The sequence below is a fragment of the Kogia breviceps genome, chromosome 6 (assembly GCF_026419965.1).
Source record: "Kogia breviceps isolate mKogBre1 chromosome 6, mKogBre1 haplotype 1, whole genome shotgun sequence".
NCBI lineage: Eukaryota > Metazoa > Chordata > Mammalia > Artiodactyla > Physeteridae > Kogia > Kogia breviceps.
Window position 1 is genome coordinate 28,482,748 of NC_081315.1, and position 24,301 is coordinate 28,507,048.

Below are 24,301 nucleotides of genomic sequence, written 5' to 3' on the forward strand. Positions count from 1 at the left end.
ATGAGAAAGCCCTGACTGACATCACCAGATTACCTTTGAATTATAAAGCCATTCCAGTTGGATCACTAAGGCTTGAATATGCCTCAGGCTCAGAGACATAATTGGAGTTTTCTTTTGCAGTTCCATTTTCCTCTGAAGGGTTACAGAATTAGAGCTAATAGATGGAGAAGGGGTATTCCAGAACATTATATTTAATTTGGTGGGATTGTCCATTTTGTAATATTCATGTTTCTCAGTCCCTTCACATGCACTTCTCCTTTTGATACTTCAATAGCTTTTTTTTTTTTTTTTTTAAAAAGCACATAATTCTGTTATCAAATATACTTTCTTTCCCTGCAATGTCTTTTCCATTTTGGAGTTGTAGGGAATTGTGCTCATTTTTGTTTTTAAACTACATTATCATTGGCTTTTTGGTAATAATACTTACACCTATCTTTTGCAATACAGTAAAATTTTGAATGTGGATCCCCTAAATTCTCGAGGACAGTGAGAGTAAAGATTTATAACCAATAGTCTCCCTTTCATGCCTTTGTTCCCCCGACTTTCAGTTAACATTTGAAGCTTCCCTGCGTATTTGGTAATCAGATGGCTTGGCCTTTCAGCTGTTCTCCCTCTACTATAGATTCTGTGGTTATCGTGATTCCACACCCAGGAATCAGGAATTTTTGTGATGTGAAGCAGTAACTTGACGAATTCCAAGGGGGTGAAAACCCTCAGTGAGAATTAGTGTATCTAGGTTAACACAATGTAACAAATACTTTTAGAAACTGAGGCAAAAATGAGTTATTTTCCTCCAAAACAAATTGAGGCAAAATGGCAAAAGGGTCAAAATACAGAATTCATGACTTGGCCTGGAAAACAAAAAGAAGACCTAAAGACTGAATCTTGGACCTAAACTGCTTGGACCAAGATTCAAGCAGTCAGAAGAGCTAAACTGCTTGAATCCTGTTTAATTGATTAAACAATTATGTATTGAATGCCAGGCACTATCCTATCAGGTACTGGTGAAAGCAATAAAAATGGCAGATATGATCCCTGTCCTCATGTAACTTATAGTCTAATGGGGGAACATAGTATTATTCAAGTAAATACAAAAACCAGTTACTTACATACAAGTATGAACAATACTACAAAGGAAAATAGTGAACTAAGAATGGCTTTCGCATTTTTAAATGATTGAAAAACTCAAAAGAAGAAGAATGTTCTGTGACATGTAAAAATATATAAAATGTCAAATTTCAGTGTCCATAATTATAGTTTTATTGGCACACAGTCATCCTCACTTGCTTGTTTATTGTCTAGGGCTAATTTTGCACTACAGTGGCAAAGTTGAGTAGTTGTGACAGAGGCCATATGGTACACAGAGCCTAAGATATTTACTACCTGGCCTTTTACAGAAAAAGTTTATAGACCCTTGTTCCAAGGGAATGAGTTTAAAAGTTGATTTGGTTCCCTTGGTAAAGAAAAACATTGGTTGCAGTGCTTATAAAAATAGAGTACCTAGAGGTTGTAAGCCTTATTCCTGTACAAGTTGCAATTACTATTGGAACTGAATGAGTGGAAATAAAAGAAAATTAAGGGAGTTTTACAAGGGAAACCTGGTTTGTTCAGAAGAGAAGCCAAGGCTGTATGTTTGTACTACTTTAATGAATTTTCTGTTTTTCCCTTAAACTATTCATTTCTAGCTCATAATATATTTGTATCTGTTTGATTGAGAATAATTTTGACTTTTCTCACTTATCTGGTTCAACTTATAGGAAATGAAATTGGTTGGCAGCTGGTGGATATTACCAGTTTCACTGAATCATTCTTTTATTTAAATATGAATCTGTTTATGCTGTGTGTTGATTTTAATTTAATGAAGGGAAACTATGAGAAGTTGGAGAAAACGATGTAGAAGTGGAGAATAAAATGATGAAGACATCGATTTTGGTCATGGGATTAAGTAACCTTGAGCAAGTTATTTAACCTCTTTTAGCTTTGGTTCCATTACTCTAAAACCTGTATATCAGTACCTCTTTCATATCATTATGAGGGTTAGATTAGACAAAAATGTCTGGCACAGTGCCTAGTACACAGACATGCACCAAGCAAAGTTTAAACACATGACTAAAATCTCATCTAGGTTGATTTATAAGTTTGAGTTAAATTTGAATTAAATTTGAATTAAAACACTAGATAAAGCATTGATTTATTAAACATGAATAGTAGTGATAAAGGTTTGTGTCCCATACAGGAATCTAAAATATTAACCATGGAGGTGATTAGTTGTTTAGGTTTAATAACATATGTAAGTTTAATAATGTACATGTTTAACAACATTCTTCCTGGCTTGGGACAGAGTAGGCTATAAACATGAATAACATAAAATTCTTGTTATCAAAGTAAATGATAATCTGATTGAGGGGAAAAGGTGTGTTCAGGAAAAATACAGAAATGAACAAAGAAAGGATCATTAAAAGTATAAAACATGGTTTGAGTAAGGAATCAAGAAGCTTCAAAATTTCATATTAGACCATTGGTTATACAAAATGGGCAATTTCAAAAGCATGTGTCAGAATTATGATTGATTTGAAAAAATTCTTCAGGTTCTGGACTCTGGAAATCACTTTGATACAGCTGTTTTAAACATTTTCACAGTGGCACAAGTTGTTTTTGGATCATTCTAGCTCTCTTGAATGGAGCCATTTGATCTGTTTCTCCTCACATTCTACCTCTTCCTCCTCATCATAATAATAGCTGTCATTTATTAGACTTTTTAAAAGTAGCAGTTAATATTTGCATATTATGTACTCTTTTGGGGGGTACTGTCTCAAGTGTATTACTTAATAATCCATATGCATTATTCAACAATCTTCATAACAACTTTATGAGGTAAATACTATCTTTATTCCCATTTTACAGATAGGGAGCCTGAAGCAAAGAGAATTCAAGTATCTTGCCCAGGGTTACAACTTATAAATGGTAGGGCTGGGATGTGAACCCAGGTTGTCTGGCTCTAGACTTTGTGTGCTCTTAATTGCTATGCTACACTGCCTATGACAAAGCCCTATAATTGGTTTTATAATTATCTTCATAAGATCTTCATAAGCACCTGCCAAGATAGAGATTATTATCTTCATTTTCATATGATAAAACTGAAGATTAATTAAATCTTCCAAAGTTACAGCTTGGACTCAAACCCAGGTTTGCATGAATCTAGTACCTGTTTTCATTACCCAGTACTGTCTCTTGTGGCATTTTAGATATCTTCTAAGCAAGACTTTCAATCTGAACAAAAAAAATCTATATACTATGAATATGTAATATATTTTAGATAGGTGATTTCACTTTTAGGAAGTCTGTTTTTAAACAGATTTCAAAAGTAGATTTTTTTTTGGATAGGAATACATCTAATGCTTGGTAACAAAGGCTTTCATTTATAAATACAGGATTGGAAAAGGTACATATTTCTTAGTTTGCTCAGAAAGAGAAATGCTCAGCACAACAAAAATAAAAGTCATCTCAGTGTGTTAAACCATGCTCAACTTAATCTATAGCAATTTTAGAGCAAATGAACCGTTAGGTTTGTTACGATTATACTCTGTTATCTGGTATTAGAATAACACATACAAATAAAGGAAATTAGCATTTACATCACCATATCAAGTCTAACAAATTTATTTATTGCTAAGAATGTTTTCCATGAAGAACACGGTGTTGGATCAAAAAGATAATTGGGCCAGTGTTCTTGAATGGTGTATAGATGATACTGAAAAGAAGCCTTCATGTAGACTTGAAGCTAATGACCTAGTAAAGTGTGTGCTTTGAGTTTTTTCCAGAGACATAAAGGGTTTTTGTTTGTTTGTTTGTTTTAACATCTTTATTGGAGTATAATTGCTTTACAATGGTGTGTTAGTTTCTGCTTTATAACAAAGTGAATCAGTTATACATATACATATATCCCCATATCTCTTCCCTCTTGAGTCTCCCTCCCTCCTACCCTCCATATCCCACCCCTCTAGGTGGTCACAAACCACCTAGCTGATCTCCCTGTGCTATGCGGCTGCTTCCCACTAGCTATCTATTTTACGTTTGGTAGTGTATATATGTCCATGCCACTCTCTCACTTTGTCACAGCTTACCCTTTCCCCTCCCCATATCCTCAAGTCCATGCTCTAGTAGGTCTGTGTCTTTATTCCCGTCTTACCCCTAGGTACTTCATGACCTTTTTTTTTTTTTTTTTTCTTAGATTCCATATATATGTGTTAGCATACCGTATTTGATTTTCTCTTTCTGACTTACTTCACTCTGTATGACAGACTCTGGGTCCATCCACCTCACTACAAATAACTCAATTTCATTTCGCTGTCTCCATTCTCACTTGGAGTCTCCTGGTGTCACAGACTACCAATTTGTATGACGGCTGCCTGCCACAAAGTTATCTGTGACAAACTGGGTGAAACCAACTGGTCTGCCATATATAATCATCTTCTAGCTTCATGTTTCTTGTCATCATTTCTCTGATGGATCTATGCAATCTAGTCTGTCGTCCGATTTGGTTTACTCACCTTGGCTATTTGTGTGATTCTGGATAAATTTTTCGGTCTCAGCCCTTTCTATGCATAAAGTTAAGAAAGCAACATACTTCCTTCACTTATTTCATGTCTTCGGATAGTAATTTGAATTAACACTCTTTTTTGGTGAATTGTCAGGTAAAAGTGTTACAAAAAGATTTTTTTTTTAAGAAGCCACTGTTCGCCTTGTTCAAGTTTGAGCCAACTCAAGTTCTCTTTGGGTAAAAGCCAACTCAAAATATGTCTCAAGTTCCTGACATGAAAGAAGCATAAAAAGGCAGGAAATTTAAGACCACTTAGTGATTTTTAATATCACAGGGAAAAGTTTCATTGATTTTTGGTATCTTTTTTCCTTTAGAAAAATAGATTTTCAATGTTAATAAAGCCCAGGCCAGTCTTCCTTTGAAAATGAAAAAGGAACTGGGGATGTGGTGTTCATTTAATGATGGGTATATGAAAATGACAGCATCCTAGGGAGTGAGAGCCATGATGTAAATATTTTTAAATGAGGATATTAAAGGCTTTTTCCTGACATGCTAAAGGCAACATGTACAGAGAATAGTTAAAATGCCTGCAAGTAGGTAAAAAGCTGAACTGGTTTGTTGGAATAAGTATTACTGGGTTGTATCTTTTTTTTTTTCCTGATAGGGCTCAAAGAAATGATTGATTAAATCTATGTCATATCTTGGTTTTTGAAAAAAGCTAAGCACATTTTTATTTATCAGATGGTTATTTTTCAAAGGATTTTTATGTGTTTATTCTTCTCTGAAAAATTTTACTTTATCTTCTTTCTTCTCTTCCTAGTTTTACAACTCTGCCATTGGTCTTATTCTCTCAGTCTTCAGCCATCTCAGCTGTTCCTGGTGGACAGAATACTGTGTTGCCCCCCCTTACAACACAACACGTAAGTGTCCAGATTGGAGCTTCAGTTATTCCTAGTTCCTTTCCTAGAACTTTACAGAGCTTTACAGAGACTGCTGAATGGCCATTTGGGTAGAGTCTCTGAGATCTGTGCTTGTCTGAGCTTATGGGATATCTCTTATAATGTTAAAGAGGTTAAAACAAGTCAAGAAAAAAAATTAATTCAATGTCATCTCTCTATTAAGGCATAAATGCCTTCCATATTCTCAACTTCTATCTGAAAATTTTTCTTTTTGAATTTGCCCTTAATTTCACAGTACCTAAGACTCTTAAGACCAACTGGTAGTTGTAAAGTTTAATTTTAAAAATAATGATGACATAATCACTCTTTAAAAAAAATCAGGGAATATTAAAAACAAAGTATTTGGTGTACTCTCTGTGCAAAATTGTAGTCTCACTTTGTCCTGTAATATGTGCCACATCTATCCTTGAGTTGGTATATTCAGTTTTAGGTGATGCCTAAAACTGATACATGAGGTGCTAACATTGATGAATGAGCTTAAAATTACACTCCAGCCTTGGATGAGGGACTCATATTTATGCAGGAGGAAACAGGAAATGGAGAAGAAACTCCACCAGCAGGGGCAGTGCCCTGCATACTCTTGTGCACATTCACAGTTTTGACTGGAGGAGTGGCCAGATCCAGAGAGGGCTGTCACCTGTTCTCCCATCCCCTCCCTTACAGCAGATTATTTTAAAGGCTTAAATTTGCATTATATATCAAAGCTGCATTAATTGTTAATTCTAGCTGAATAGTTTTCTGCTTGACCCAGGGGTAAGCACATTAGAAGGGAAACGTGGCAGAGTATAAAAAGAAGGGCATCACCATTCTTTTTGTTTACGTTGGTGTAATAATTATACACTTTGAGGGGCGAATTGGGCAGAATATTAATATATCCCTCTGTGAGTTCTTTTCAGTTTTCTTATCTCTATACTAGGTATACCCTTTCACCTTTGCAAAATTCAGTATGCATCACCTTTCATCCTTAGCTTTCCTTTGGGATGTAATCATTAGCAGTTGAGGAAACTTTCACACTGTTTTCAAGGTGAAAGGAGTCATTTAAGTAAGCTTAAGCCAAGTAAGTACTCATTTTCACTAAATATTAAAATAAAAGACATCTCAATACAAAGGCCTGTGATTAAAATATTATCAATGAATGTTCATCTGTTAGCTAGAGAGATTCTTCCTGGCATGAATCCAGGCTTGTCTTCATGAGTGAAAAGAGAACATTTTGTATTCTACCTGCCAGGTGAGAATCTGAGTCATACTTTCCAAACTGCTGTTTTTGGAGGCGAGGAGCCAATGAGAAATTTAAACTGTAGCTGTTTTCCTTCTTCATAAAATGCATAAAATATTGACAGAGTGTGTAATATGGATGGTTTTTAATTTCCAGATCTGGTTATAAAGTTCTAATGAACGATCTAGGAGAACATGAGCTAATTTAGAACATAATTCTTGGAGGAGTGTGTTATGCCCCAGGGCTTTGGTTTTGGAGAGACCTTTGATAATATTTAGCATTTTTCCATTGGGACTCTTAAGTAGCACAATCTGGGTAGCTTTAAGTTAGGATATTTCATTTCCTTCAAACAGTTTTTCTCTTATTAGCATTCCCAAGCTTTTTGAATGGTTATAGAATATGATTGGATTAATAAAAGGTTTTCTAGGAGACAGCTCAATTCATTAATAGGATTTTTATTATCAAAATTAGCATTTATAATATATTTTGAAACAATTGATAAATGAGTTAAATGGAGTGTGCATTTTTAGACTAACATTTTGATTACGGTTTTGAAATTGAAACTCCACATTTTTTGGAGTAATGATGGGTTTGGTGATTCTGTTGCTTATCTTATTTCCTACTCTTATCATGCTATAATCAAATTTAACAGTTAAAAATATTCATACTTTTATTCACCATTATTATGGGGGTCTTAAATTCAGTGAACTGTTTAAATATTCACCTTATCCTCTTGTTTTCCAGTGAGGGGGTTTTCCAGTACCACCAAGCAATTAACTGCATTCTGACACCACCTACCCAGAGATAGTGTCAGATCCCACAGGTTAAGGGCTCAGTCCTATAGCACTAACCCTTCCTCCACTCCCGTGCCCCAACTTCAGACACTGTCATAAGTCCAGGTTGTCACCTGTGCTTCTGACTGACCAGCTAGATTGGAGGTTCCAAGGACTCTGCCTCCTTGGGGTTGATTAATTTGTTAGAGTGGCTCACAGAACTTAGAGACCACATTTTACTACTAGATTACTGGTTTATTATAAAAAGGTAAAACTCAGGAACAGCCAGATGGAAAAGATGCATAAGGCAAGGTACAGGGAAAGGACGCAGAGCTTCCCTGCCCTCTCCAGGTGCCTTACTCTCCCAGCCCCTCCACATGTTCACCAACCTGGAAGCTCTCTGACTCCTGTCCTTTTGGGTTTTTATGGAGGCTTCATTACATAAGCATGGTTGATTAAATGATTGGCCATTGGTGGTGACTGAACTCAATCTCTACTCCCTCTCTTCTACCCAGAGGTGGGGATGGGGGCATGGGGGAAGATTCTAACTCTCTAATGGCAGAGTTGGCTCCGTTGATAACCAGCCTCTATCCTTGGGTGCTTTCCAAAAGTCACCTCATTAACATAACAGAAGACACTTTTGTCCTCATCGCAGGAATCAGGATGAAGACCCAATACATATTTCTTAATTTAAATCACAGTATCCCAAGTACTCTGGCCCACAATTGTTTTCTTCTTTTTAGAAATCTTATTTCAACTTAAACATCACAGTCCAATAATGATACAAGAATTGTTTTCCATTGCCTACATCAACGATAGACAATTTGCTTCAGCTCTGTTCTGTGTTTCTTGCCTTGCTTAAATAAGCTTCTCATTGCCTGTAGCTTTAGACCAAGTATTAGCCTGTCTTTCAAAGACTTCTCTTACATGACCTCATGCTACCCTTTGGAACTTCACTCTCCTGACTCTTCCACAGGAAACGTGTACTTTTCACAAAACAATCTAGTCACTGCCCCTACAATACCCGACATACATCTGTACATGAGTACTTCTTTTTTACATTTTCTCTAGCCTTCATTGTCTTTCCTTTCCCTTTATATATACTCATTACCTTATTAAATCCAGTTTAAAAATCACTTTTTGCTTTAAGTATCTCCACATGAATTCTGCTTATAGCTCTCTCTCTCTCCTTACTTTGGATTTCAGTAGCATTCACTGTTTATTAGATATAACATTCACCAGGCAAATACATGAAGACTTTAAATGTATCTTTTTCTTTTCTTGGAGTATAATAAGCTTAAGGACAAAAACTGTCTTATTCATATACTGCACATAATACCTGCTCCATAGAAGGCACACACTGTTTGCTGAAAAAGAGTGGAAGAAAGGAAGGAAAGAAAATAGAGAGGAAATGAGGGAAGGATGGATGGAGGGAGGGAGGGGGAGAGAGAGAGAGAAAGATTTGTCTCCTGTCCCAATAAGAATGTAAGGTTTTGAAAGATAAGGGCTATGTCTTTGGGTGAAAAGAAACCATGAATATGCATTGCAGAATTGGAGATGCTTAAATATTCATTCATTCAATAAGTATCTATTAAGTTACTCCTTTTCTGTAACCATGAGGGATTTTAGCTCTCTGAGATCACAGGAAGAATCGCACAGCTCTTAGCCTCATCATCGCAACATTTGGGAGAATAAAAGTTTCTTCTTACCAAGTTTTTGGGAATATCTGTTAGCTACGTCTTCCATTTATATATCTGCGTAAAAAGAATATTTTTCTTTCATCTACTGAGCAGATACTGATTATGGATGGGTCACTGTTACATTAAGAACACAGATAAGTAAAGCCTCAAAATACTCTTAATCTTTCTGTGATGATAAATACCTACTATTTCAGTGCCAGAAAACAGCAATCTAAACCTATTCTGAAGTAGACTTATAAAGGATGTATACTCTTATATTAGTAGGCTAGTTGTCTGTGCACCTTCATTCTATATATTTTTTCTTCCTCCACGCCAGTGCACAAGAAAGCGGGGCATATATTCACTTTCTTGTTTAATGTCCTCTATTACCAAGGTGGTGATGGATGTCCTAATCAACTCTGCCTGTAAAAAAAGGGTCAGAGAAGGGGTAGCTTGCTCTGGAGTCTTTTCTACCAGCCCTGTATACCGTATCATATCAGTTAGGATACATTCAACAGAATGTAATAAAGCCCTTAAGAATTATAGTGACCAGCTTGATTAGCTTAGCAGCTCAGTGGTCGTTCTTTCCATCTTTCTGCACTGCTGTCTTGGCCAGGTGGGCTATCTCCTCTCCACATTTCTGAAGCTCCAGACATCATGTCCTATACATCAGTGTCAGAGAAAGATTAAGAACAATTTCTTCCTTTGGCATTAAAAAATATTAAAAATGAAGAGTCTTTTCCCAAAAGTCCTTTAATATCCTTCATGTTTTCTATTAATTATTTTCCTTCTCCAAATAGAATGTAGGGCCCATGTGGCCAGAGATATTTCTGTTTTGTCTACTTCTCTTTCCCCCTGTGTCTGCCATGTAGTAGGTGCTCAGTAAATGTTTGTGAAATTAATGAATAAATATATGTATACATGTCTGTTGGCCAAACTGGATTGCACACACTTTCCCCAAACCAGTCATAGACAAGGATGATGAGACCCTGTGACTGACTGTGACCCTTCAGAGTGTATCTGAGTTGAATGGGGAAGGGTAAACTCCAGAACCAATCGGGACCCTGGCAGCATGAAAAGGAGGCAAGTGGGTTGGTAATACACATGGTCTACCCTAAATGTCAGAGCAGGGGATTTTGTGTGGGGACAGAAGTCAGCATTTGCAGTAGGTTTTCAGTAAAGTAGGGTTAATAGAGAAGGAAGCAAATGTGAGCTAAAAAGTAATAAAAACTTTTTCCAACATAGGAAAGAAGTGAAACAACATTGGATGTGGTAAGGTGGCTGAGTCATGCAGCTTGAGATTGCCCAACTGTTTTTATATCTTTATGTACTCTAAGGCTTTATAATGCCCAATGTAGTGTTAACTATTTAATTAAACTTTGTGGTAGAACTTTGTTTTGCTTGTCCCATTTTTCAGATATTATCAGGAATGCTTAATCATATCATTAGGAAGTAGTATCCAAAGTTATTGGAGAAATAAAGTGTCTCAGATATTTTAGTTTTATTTCTCCACATTAAATTTTATCTTTCTAGATTTAGGCCTGAACATCCAGTAGAAAACTTTAAATTCTGATTCTGCTACCTACTGGATTTGCTGCAACTTGCTAACAGAGGCTCTTATTTTGGACATATTTGGACAGTTAACCAACAGTCTTAGGTCTGATGATTGAAATAATCAGCTCTTCCCCAAACTCCATGTCATTGACCTTGTATTTTTCTGTCATGTGTACCTCCATCATGAAAGCTTTTGCTAAATACTTTCCTGAAAAATGGTAATCAGAGACTTTAGCAAAGAAGAAACAGATTTTCTCCCTTTGAAATCTGTAGTTCTGTCTAGAGATTTTTGTTTTGTTCTCAAATAAAAAGTGCTTTTAATAATCAGTCCTGGAATCTTCCTCAAGTTTGATAAATACTCCTAGATATAAATTTTCAAAATTTACTTTCTCCTCTTTGAATTTCAAATCTATATTTGTCTATTTCCTATTATCATGCATTTATTTCATTCTCCATGATTTATCAAAGGTTTCAAATTTGATTCAACAGTCTTCTTTGGTATTCTTTTAGAATTTTTGGAAAGATCTCAAAACACATTTCGAAGGGCTAATTTTTCTTCCTTACTTGGGGCTTTAGGGCCTTTTCACCGATATTCTGCTTCCAAAAACTTGAGAATTATGTTCCCTGGCAACTAAGATAGAACTTGATAGAAACTGAACAGTTCCAGTCTCATTACCATGCATTAATAGGGTTCTGTCACTTCCATCTAAAGATTTCTTCCTTGAATATTCAGAATAAAATAGATGATATCCTGTAGTGATTAGACACATGGGCTTCAGAGTGTGCCTACCTGGATTTGAGCCCTGGTTCTGCCACTTACTGGCACTGTGATCTCTTTGTGTCTGCATATGGGAGTAATAATATTCTTTTCGTAGCACTGTTGTGAAGGTTACATGAAATACCACCCAAAAGGTACTTAGCATAGTGCTGGGCATTTTGTAATTGCTCAAAAATTGTACCTAAACTATCATGTTGAAAAAGAGATATGATATTGAAGCAAGGAGAAATAAAGTTTGGGGGGAGGTTTCCAACATGATAGAAATGCAGTGGTGCTAGGAGATTGAATATTCCGCCAAGGATCAAGGTGTTACTTGCATATGACATTGCATATTTGCTACTTTTGTATATGGTACTTGCTATTAGATTCTACTGCAGTAGTTTAACACTCATGACAAGGGATGAATATAGCCATTTAGAGGGTGTGTAACCCCTAAAGAGCCAGTAAACTTATCTGAGCTTTGATCTTTGCTTCCTGTAAGCACTTGGAAAATGTCAGTTTTTTTTTTTTTTTTTACCCTGAATCTTACCTCAGATGCCCTTTGGTGTGTCTAATATTTCAGGCACTACCCTTTGAGACATGCATTTTTCTCCTTCCAATCATCCCCTCCCTTTATAAACATGGACTTGGATCCTAGCCTGTATCTAAATGGGCTCTCTCCTTGTTGAGAGTGTATTAAGATCCATTGATCTTCAGAATCTTGAAGTCATCTGTAGCCCCTGTGTTAAGGTCCATGCTCTGTGTTCTTTTGTTCCCCTGTAGGACTTGCCCATCTGTGAACTCTCCTCTTAACCTTGGAGATAGACAGTGAAATCTTTGTCTAGTTCTAGATTGTGTGTTTGTCAGACTTTTTAGGGTAAATGGTAAAAATAAACATGTCAGAATAATTTATGTACAAGGATGTTTATTGCAGCTTTATGTGTGGTGTTGAAAAATTAAAAACAGACTAAGTGTTTATCAGTCAGAGAATGGTTAAATAAATTATGTCATATCCATAAGATGGAATACTTGGTAGACATTAAAATAAATGAGGTATACTTGTATATAGTTGTATAAAACTTTTCTATAATGTTGGGTCTATAAGAGCAAGTTGAAGAACATTATGTACAGTATGAGCAGTTCTTTTGTGTATGAACACACACACACACACACACACACACACACACATATATATGTGCAAAATCAAAAAGGTCTACAAGTCTGGCAGTTAAACTCTTAATAGTGGTTATCCTGGAGCAGTGGAGGCTGGGGGCATGTGAGGAATAAAACTTTCTTTTATTTAATACACTTCTGTGATGTTTGAATGATTTACAGTGAGCATGAAATGTTATGATAATTAAAATATATAAAACTTACCAACTAGAAACTGAGTTTTAACTTTATCTGCTTTAATTATGTCACTTATTGATTTTTTTAAAAATTAAAAAATGAGAAATATTTCATATCTATCCCACCTCCCATCCATAATCCTGGAATCTGATGATAAAAATTAATGTAATGGCCCTGGAATCATAGACTCAATTTGATGCCAATTTACACTTTAATATCCAAGATTAAAATAGTAACTAAACAATTTAATAACTGATATTATCAATTTGCATTAAATAAAATTTTTTTAAGGAAAGTAAGGGGAAAATCTTCTCTTACACTATAATTAAGGGTTATTTTTAATTTTTGAGTTTTATTTATTTTTTTATACAGCAGGTTCTTATTAGTTATCCATTTTATACATATTAGGGTATATATGTCAATCCCAATCTCCCAATTCATCATACACTATAGTTAAGGTTTAAAGGGATATTTGTTCTAAGGGAAATAGTTCAGAAACCAAATGTATAACAAAGGACTCTGTACAAGAAGTAAATTAAATATTGGGATAGGATATGGGGAAAACTAGTGCCTGGCATACCGTTGTCAGGCTTACAAATGTTTTTTGTTATTTTTTTGTTATTTTAATAAAGGTGATCATGGATTGCCTAAGGACAAAGCACAGAATATATTAACTCTGTGTGTGTGTGTGTGTGTGTGTGTGTGTGTGTGTGTGTGTGTTAGGGGAAAGAAAGAAGGAGGAGAGGGAGGGAAGGAAAGAGAGAGAGGAAGAAGGAGGGAGGGAAGAAGGGAGAGAGAGAGAGAGAGAGAGAGAGAAAAGAGAACTAGAGAGAGAGAGATTGAGAGAGAATTGTCCTTACTTCTCAAAGTTCACTTCTCCTTGCTTATGACCTGTATTCTGGTGTAAGGTCAGAGAAGGTAAACTCTTAGAAAACCTAGAACATGGAAAATGATAAAAGTTATCAAAAAGTAAAAACCTGAGACATCCAGCTTCTGGTCTAGCATGTAAGAAGGTTGGATGTTGCCACTCTGTCCTAACAACAAGTAAACGGCTGAACAAACTGAAAAATTGACAACTCTCCTTAGATCCATAAGAATAGTGAGATCACAGGGCAAACTGCTGCCCCCCCTCCAAATTGGAGAGACTGACAGGTGAATACAGGGAATCAAGGCTTACCAAAATAGAAACACATGAACTGAAAGCCCCTTGGGAACCAGTGATGGGACAGAGAAATCTAAACTGTAATTGATGTCTCATTGTGGACAACTCTGAGAGTTAAATACCCAGGGGGACCTAGCCATTGGGAGAGGGCACCCATGCTCTTGTGAGTTCTACTTCCTGGAGCTCTACCAGGTTCTCAGAGTACGTACTGCAAAAAAATCCCCTGTGATTCTGGCAGAGGACAGGGAAAAGGAACCATTTTGAAATATGCCAGAGAATTCTGTTCTTCTTAATAAGGTCTACCATCAGGAGAAACTAGTTAATGAGAGCCTAACCTGCTGGGGTTTAATGAGCACCTAACTGACGTGGGGGAAAGAAAATACCACCTCCAGCATCCTCTAGTCTTCCATGTGGGAGAAGGGAAATATGCAATAGTCCCCAAGTCTAGCTGTCCTTTCCCACCTAAGGGGGAGGGGATGGGGAGAGCTGAAAAGTACTTGTGAACTTCACAGTCTAGAGACTCAGGCTCATTGAAATATTGGGACTTAATCATGTGAGTACAAAACACTTCCCTTCCCCCTAAACCTTACTGCCACATTATATTTGTCCCTCAGTAACTGAGGGGGATTGATTCCAGGACCCTCCACAAATTCCAAAATTCTCAGATGCTCAAGTCCCTTATATAAAATGGTGTGTATTTGCATGTAACATATGCACACCTGCACATCCTCCCATATGCTTTAAATCATCTCTAGAGTACTTATAATATTTAATACAATGTAAATGTGTAAATAGTTGCCAGTGCACAACAAATCCAAGTTTTGCTTTTTACAACTTTCTGGAATTAAAAAAAAATTCAATCCAAGTTGATTGCATCGTGGATATGAAACCCATAGATACAGAGTGTAGACTCTATGGAAGACCTATTTATAGCTATTATTTTTACCCAACACATCATGCTCAGATATCAAGAAAAAAATTACAAGATATACTAAAAGGCAAAAAAGACACAGTTGAAAGAGAAAGAGCAAACATCAGAACCAGACACAGATATGGCAGGGATGTTGGTATTATCAGACCATGAATTTAAAATATTTATGATAAATATGCTAAAGGTCCTAATGGATAAACTAAACAGCATTCAAGAACAGATGGTAAGTGTAAGCAGAAAGATGGAAATTCTAAGAAAAAACAAAACTGCTAGAGATCAAAACCAACATAACAAAAATGAAGAATGCCTTTGATGGGCTTATTAGTAGAATGGACACAGCTGAGGAAAGACTCTGATCTGAGAATATCTCAATAGAAACATTTAAAAATGAAAACCTTAAAAAAAGAATAAACACTGGAGAAAAAAACCTGGAATATCCAAAGACTGCAAGATATTTCCAAAAGGTGTGACATATTTGTAAGGGGAATACCAGAAGGAGAAGAAAGAAAGAAACAGAAAAAATATTTGAAACAATAATGAATGAGAATTTCTCCAAAATTAGTGTCAGACATCAACCCACAGACTCAGGAAACTCAGAGAACAAAAAGTAGGGTAAACACAAAGGAAACTAGCTAGGCATATCATTTTCAAACTGTGGAAAAGACAAAGATAAAGAAAATATTGCTGAAAGAATACAGAGGGGGAAAAAACACCTTACCTATAGAGGAAAAAAGCTAAGAATTACATATCTGACTTTTCTTAAAAATCTCATAAGCAAGAATAGAGTGGAATCAAATATCTGGTGTTGGAGATAAAAACAAAACAAAACAGAAGACCAGCAACTTAGAATTCTATACTCCATGAAATTATCCTTTAAAAAAAGGAGAAATATTTTGTCAAACAAAAATTAAAATAATTTTTTGCCTGTAGACCTAACTTGTAAGAAATGTTAAAAGAGGTTCTTTAAAGAGAAGAAAGATGATATGGGTCAGAAACTCAGATAAAAAAAGAAAGATCATTGGAGAAGGACTAAGTGAGGGTAAAATAAAACTTTTACTTTTCTTATTCTTAATTTATCTAACAGATAACAGTTTGTTCAAAAATAACCATAGCATTTGACTATGTATGCTTGTGTGTATATGTATGCTTACGTGTAAGTGAAATGAATGAATGACAATGATAAAAGAGACAGGAGGAATTATTTTGTTATTATAAGGCACTTGCATTGCCTATGAAGTGGTAGAGTGTTATTTGATAGTGGACATGGTTTAATTGTTAATGTATATTGCAAACTCCAGGGCAACCATTAAAAAAAGAAGCATAATTAATATGCTAAAAAGGAGAGAAAATGGAATCATACAAGGTGCTTAATCAAAACCACAAAGAGGAGGAGACCTTCAAGATGGCAGAGGAGTGAGAAGTGGAGATCACCTTCCTCTCCACAAATACATCAGAAATACATCTACATGTGGAACAACTGCTACAGAACACCTACTGAATGCTAGCAGAAAACCTCAGTCTTCCCAAAAGGCAAGAAACTCCCCATGTACCTGGGTAGGGCAAAAGAAAAAATAAAAAACAGAGACAAAAGAATAGGGATGGGACCTGCACCACTGGGAGGGAACTGTAAAGGAGGAAAAGTTTCCACACACTAGGAAGCCCCTTCACTGGCGGAGACAGGGGTGGTGGTGGGGGGATCGTTGGAGCCACGGAGGGTGCAGAGGGCAAAGCCGGGAGATTCTTGCACAGAGGATGGGTGCTGACCAGCATTCACCAGCCCGAGAGGCTTGTCTGCTCACCCACTGGGGTGGGTGGGGGCGGGGAGCTGATGCTCGGGCTTTGGAGGCCAGACCCCAGGGAGAGGACTGGGGTTGACTGCATGAACACAGCCTGAAGGGGGCTAGTGCAGCACAGCTAGCCGGGAGGGAGTCCAGGAAAAAGTCTGGACCTGCCTAAGAGGCAAGAGACCATTGTTTCGGGGTGTGCAAGGAGAGGGGATTCAGAGCACTGCCTAAATGAGCTCCAGAGACAGGCGTGAGCTGCGGCTATCAGCGCAGATCCCAGAGATGGGCATGAAATGTTAAGGCTGCTGCTGCCGCCACCAAGAAGCCTGTGTGCAAGCACAGGTCACTATCCACATCTCTCCCAGGAACTTGTGCAGCCCCCCACTGCCAGGGGCCCGTGATCCAGGGACAACTTCCCTGGGAGAACACACGGCATGCCTCAGGCTGTTGCAACGTCATGCCAGCCTCTGCCACCACAGGCTTGCCCCGCATTCCATACCCCTCCCTCCTCCCGCCTGAGTGAGCCAGAGCCCCCGAATCAGCTGCTCCTTGAACCCCATCCTGAATGAGCGAAGAACAGACGCCCTCAGGTGATCTACACACAGAGGCGGGGCCAAATCCAAAGCTGAACCCCAGGAGCTGTGCGAACAAAGAAGAGAAAGGGAAATCTCTCCCAGCAGCCTCAGGAGCAGAGGATTAAATCTCCACAATCAACGTGATGTACCCTGCATCTGTGGAATACCTGAATAGACAACAAATCATCCCAAACTGAGGAGCTGGACATTGGGAGCAACTATATATATATATATATATATATATATATATATATATATTTTTTTTTTTTTTTTTTCCCCTTTTTCTCTTTTTGTGAGTGTGTATGTTTATGCTTCTGTTTGTGACTTTGTCTGAATAGCTGTGCTTTTACCATTTGTCCTATGGTTCTGTCTGTCCGTTATTTTCTTCTTTAATAATTATTTTTTATTTTAATAACTTTCTTCCCTTTTCTTTCTTCTCTTTCTTTCTTCCTTCCTTCCTTTCTTTCTGTTTTTTTTTTTCCTTCCCTTTTCTTCTGAGTGGTGTGGCTGACAGGGTCTTGGTGCTCCAGCCGGGTGTCAGGCCTGTGCCTCTGAGGTGGGAGAGCTGTGTTCAGGACATAGGTCCACTAGAGACCTCCCTGCTCCACGTAATATTAAACAGTAAAAGCTCTCCCAGAGATCTCCATCTCAACACCAAGACCCAGCTCAACGGTCAGCAAGCTACATTGCTGGATACCCTTTGCTAAACAACTAGCAAGACAGCAACACAACTCCACCCATTACCAGAGAGGCTGCCTAAAATCATACTAAGGTCACCGACACCCCAAAACACACAACTGGACACAGTCCTGTCCACCAGAAAGACAAGATCCAGCCTCATCCTCCAGAACACAGACACTAGACCCCTCCAACAGGAAGCCTACACAACACACTGAACCAAACTTAGCCACTGGGGGCAGACACCAAAAACAACAGGAACTACGAACATGCAGCCTGTGAAAAGGAGACCCCAAACACAGTAAGTTAAGCAAAATGAGAAGACAGAGAAACACACAGCAGATGAAGGAGCAAGGTAAAAACCCATCAGACCAAAAAAATGAAGAGGAAATAGGCAGACTACCTGAAAAAGAAATCAGAGTAATGATAGTAAAGATCATCCAAAATCTTGGAAGAAATGGGGAAAATACACGAAACATTTAACAAGGACCTAGAAGAACTAAAGAGCAAACAAACAGTGATGAACAACACAATAAATGAAATTAAAAATTCTCTGGAAGGAATCAATAGCAGAATAACTGAGACAGAAGAATGGATAAGTTCTTACTTAAGTTCTTTAAATATACTTTAAAATAAAGACTATTACAAGAGACAAAGAAGGACACTACATAATGATAAAGGGATCAATCCAAGAAGAAGATATAACAATTATAAAAATTTATGCACCCAACATAGGAGCACCTCAATACATAAGGCAAAGGCTAACAGCCATAAAGGTGGAAATCAACATTAACACAATCATAGTACGGGACTTGAACACCCCACTTTCACCAATGGACAGATCATCCAAAGTGAAAATAAATAAGGAAACACAAGCTTTAAATGACACTTTAAATAGGATGGACTTAATTGATATTTATAGGATATTCCATCCAAAAACAACAGAATACACTTTCTTCTCAAGTGCTCATGGAACATTCTCCAGGATAAATCATATTGCGGGTCACAAATCAAGCCTCGGTAAATTTTAGAAAATTGAAATCATATCAAGTATGTTTTTGGACCACAACACTGAGACTAGACATCAATTACAGGAAAAAATCTGTAAAAAATACAAATACGTGGAGGGTAAACAATACACTACTTAATAACCAAGAGATAACTGAAGAAATCAAAGAGGAAATCAAAAAATACCTAGAAACAAATGACAATGAAAACACGACGAACCAAAACCTATGGGATACAGCAAAAGCAGTTCTATGAGGGAAGTTTATAGCAATACAATCCTACCTCAAGAAACAAGAAACATCTCAAATAAACAACCTAACCTTACACCTAAAGCAATTAGAGAAAGAAGAAAAAAACCCCCAAAGTTAGCAGAAAGAAAGAAATCATAAAGATCAGATCAGAAATAAATGAAAAGAAATGAAGGAAATGATAGGAAAGATCAATAAAACTAAAAGCTGGTTCTTTGAGAAGATAAACAAAATTGATAAGCCATTAGCCAGACTCATCAAGAAAAAAGAAGTCTCAAATCAACAGTATAAGAAATGAAAAAGGAGAAGTAACAACGGACACTGCAGAAATACAAAGGATCATGAGAGATTAGTACAAGCAACTATATGTTAATAAAATAGACAACCTGGAAGACATGGACAAATTCTTAGAAAAGCACAACCTTCCAAGAGTGAACCAGGAAGAAATAGAAAATATGAAAAGACCAATCACAAGCACTGAAATTGAAACTGTTATTAAAAATCTTCCATCTTTTGTTTAAAGCCTAGGACAGGATGGCTTCACAGGTGAATTCTATCAAACATTCAGAGAAAAGCTAATACCTATCCTTCTCAAACTCTTTCAAAATATAGCAAAGGGAGGAACACTCCCAAAGAGGAACTATAAAATAGAGAGCTATCTCATGTTCATGGATAGGAAGACAATATTGTTAAGATATTAGTTCTTAACAATTTGATTCATAGATTCCATGTAATCCCAGTCAAAATCCCAGCCAGTTATTTTGTGAATATCTACAAACAAATTCTAAAGTTTATATGGAGAGGCAAAAGTCCCAGAATAGGCAACACAATATTGAAAGAGAAGAATGAAATTGGAGGACTGACACCACCAGACTTCAGACTTACTATAAAGCTAATCAAGAGAGCATGTTATTGGCAAGAGAGACCAGAAATAGAATGATTTAATATAGTTCTCTGGTCTTTGACAAAGGAGCAAAGACAATACAATGGAGCAAAAACAGTACTTTCAACAAATGGTGCTGGAACATCTGGACATTCACATGCAAATAAATGAATTTTAACTTGGACTGTACACTTTTCACAAAAATTAACTCAAAGTAGTCTAAATGTAAAATAGAAAAGTATAAAACTTCTAGAAGATAACCTAGGAGGAAACCTAGATGACCTTGGGTATGGTGATGACGTTTTAGATCCAACACCAAAGGCATGATCCATGAAAGAAATCATTGATAAGCTGGATTTCATTAAAATTAAACACATCTGCTCTACAAAAGACAATGTCAAGAGAATAAGACAAGCCACAAACTAGGATCAAATATTTGCAAAAGACATATCTGATAAAGGACTGCTATCCAAAATATATAAAAGAATATTAAAACTCAACAATAAGAAAACAACACAATTTATAAATGGGCCAAAGACCTTAACAGATATCTCACCAAAGAAGACATATAGATGGCAAATAAGCACATGAAAAGATGCTCCACGTTGTATGTTGTCAGGGAAATGCAAATTAAAACAGTGAGATACCATTACATACCTATTAAAACAGCCAAAATCCAGAACACTGACATCAAGTGCTGGCAAGGATGTGGAGCAACAGGATCTCACATTCATTGCTGGTGGGAATGCAAAATGGTCCAGCCACTTTAGAAGACAATTTGGCAATTTCTTAAAAATCTGAACATACTCTTAACCATGTTATCCATCAATCACACTCCTTGGTATTTACTCAAAGGATCTGAAAACTTACCTCTGCACAAAAACCTGCACACAGATGCTTATAGCAGCTTTATTTATAATTGTAAAATCTTGGAAGCAACCAAGATGTCCTTCAGTATGTGAATGGATTAATAAATTGTGGTCCATCCAGACAATAGAATATTTTTCAGCACTGAAAAGAAATGAGCTATCAGGCCATGAAAAGACATGGAGAACCATAAATGCATGTTACTGAGTAAAAGAAGCCAGTCTGAAAAGGCTGTATATACTGCAGGATTCCAAAGGTTTGACATTCTGGAAAAGGAGAAACTATGGAGACAGTAAAAAGATCAGTGTTTGCCAGAGGTTGGGAGTGGAGGGGGAGAGATGAGTAGGTGGAGCACAGAGGATTTTTAGGGCCATGAAACTCATCAGTATGATACTATACTGGTGGATACAGGTCATTATACACTAGTCAAAACCCATAGCCTGCACAATACCAAGAGAGAACTGTAATGTAAACTATGGACTTTGAATAATAATAATGTGTCATGTAGGTGCATCAATTGTAACAAATGTATCACTCCAGTAGGGGAAGTTGATAATGAGGAGGCCATGCATGTGTAGGAGCTGAAGGTATATGGGAAATCTCTGTACCTTCTGCTCAAATTTGCTGTGAATCTAAACCTGCCCTAAAAAAATAAAGCCTATTTTTAAAAGTATATATCTTGAGGAGAATAGGAAAATTATTTAGTAAGTTATTTTTAATTGAAGAAAAGATAATGGAAACATATCTTTAATTATACAGCCTCAGTGAATGGGAGAGATGGAAGGGAGCTTTTAGGTCTTCCAATCCAAACTTCCATCCATTGAAAAGTGCTTTTATAATATTTTTGATCATCACATTTCTGTTTAAGCATTTCTTGAAGCAGGCAGTTCATTCTTTCATTTTCAGACAGAATGTCCCCGAGCATGGACTTGTCCTAGAAAAAAAAATAATGCCCACTCCATGACATCAACTAGCAGGATGAATTCTGGCAAGTCATTTAAACTCTCCAGGCCTCATATTCTTCATCTGTATGGTGAGGCAGTTAGTTCAGAGGCCACCAGTGTCGTACAATATCTTTAAAGGACTGTTTGAACTCCCATTCTCTGGATTTCCTTTGGGGTAGGGATGTGGCGTAGCAGAGCAAGCATGGGTTTTGGAGTGAATGAACCCGGGTGTGAATATTGACTAATATTTTCTGGTTGGGTGACCTTGGACAGATCACCTGATCTCTCAGTCTAACTTCTCATATTCTTAAATGAGAGATAACAATATCTACCTTGGAGAATTATTCTGAGTACTTATTGAAATAATGCTCTTAAAACACTTAGCATCATAGTGGGCATGTGATAGGTGTTCAACAAATGTTACTTCCCTCTTCCCTTCTCTCTATTTAAAACAGATAATATGTGAATTAAAATGAAGCAGAAGTCAATACTTATTAGATATAGGACAATTTTAAAAAATATAAATTTGATGGTTGGTATTAACTGGGTAAAATTTGTTCAGAGTTGTTTGGATAATTGTGCTTGAATCTAGAAAGACTAGATTATGTTGGAAATTTATTTCTCTTCTCTAATTTACAATTACTGCAATATAGAATGTTAAAAGTCATGTCATGGTACACAAACATATTTAACACTAACTGGTAATGTGGTGTTATTGCAATGTAAAGCCTTCCTTATGGTCTATTCAAACTATCCTTCTACATGAAACTGTTTCTCAAAACAGTCCTGGAGGAAAGGGATCCCAATTCATCTTTGTACACCCAGCACACAGCACAGTGCTAGGCATATATTGGGATCATTAAATATTCTAAGCTAGTAAGCATTAAATACAATATACATCTTCAGAAACTTTAGAAGGAATGACTAATTACCAGAGTGAACCCACTGACAGAACATATAAATTATTATTTCAGATCAGAAATTAGGGTCCAAAAAGATTAGTAGACTTGCCAGAGTTCAAAAACTGCATTCTTAACAAAATGAAGCTGGTGACTCAGCAACCAAGTGGACTAATCAGCTTTTTCTCTCCCTTCAAGGTCCTTGTAATTCAACATAGAACACTAAAACCAACACAAGGAGAAAAAATGAACTCAAATGTAGGCTATATGGGGAAGTAATACAGCTCTAGGTATACTATTAATAAGGAGACAAAACAAAAATCAAAAATGCTCAGACATAGCAATAGAAGAAAGAAAATTACTTGAGGTTAATTAACATTTTACCAACTAAACTATTAAAAAAAATAGAGCGAGTTGAGTAAAAGAATAAAGAACCAACACTCAAGAAAACATAAGAAAAGAAAGGAATATAGGGAAAAAGTGAGAGGAAAGAACTCACACTGCTTTCTGAGAAGCAAAAAGTATTATGGAGCAAAACGTCAAGTTACATATCCCATGTAACTTACTGGAAATTCTCCTCCAGAGTTATGCAGCAGTATATGGAGCATAGCATTCACCCAGAGATTCCAGACCTCTGAGATATGCTTTTGTACCCATGTCACATTTGTACATTGCTTGTCAAAATTCTTCCATAGGCTGGTGATGAATGAGAATCAAAGCTGAATATAAATAGCCATGTAATACTGCTCATTACATTAAAAAGGCATTTCAGCACAACATTCAAAACCAAAGGAAACTATGTTGGCAAAATTTTTAAAAAATGAACATCTGTAAAATAAGGAAATTTGGCTGCCTTGAAGAAAAATGGTAAAAATTAACTTTCTGTGAATTTCCATGGGACCAGGCTAAAAGAACTGTGTTCTTTGCGGATGCATTGCAAAATTAATTCCTTCATAAGCAGTGTTTAAATCCTCATTGAGAAAGAAATAAATTCCTAATTGTTGAAAAAGAGGAAATAAATGTGGGAAGTAGTAAGTTTGGGGGTAATTACTACTTTTTTATATTAAAAGATTTCAATATTATCCAGATGTTTGCACAGTTCCCCAGAGAAAACTGAAGGCAATTTCCTGCCAGGATGGAATAAATTATATGTTGTATATTTAACATTCATTCTGTCATTAAAAAAAAAATCCCATAAGTTTTCAATAACAGTGAAACATTGTTAATTCTTGGAAGATAGGAAAAGCCACCTGGGGCCTTTTGTAGTTAATTTATTTCACACAGAAGACTCCATTCATGGCTTACCTGACTTCTCTGTAATGCCCTTTTGTGCCCCTTAGGGCAACTTTATCTTGATGGGACTTCCCTTCACCTAATCCAACCAGTCTACATGGACTGGGTAAAGTGTTAGATTCAGATGCTAACTGGAGTCAGACAGCAGAACACTTGGGTAAAATCAGAAGGAAAATGTAGTGACATACAGAGTGAAACTCA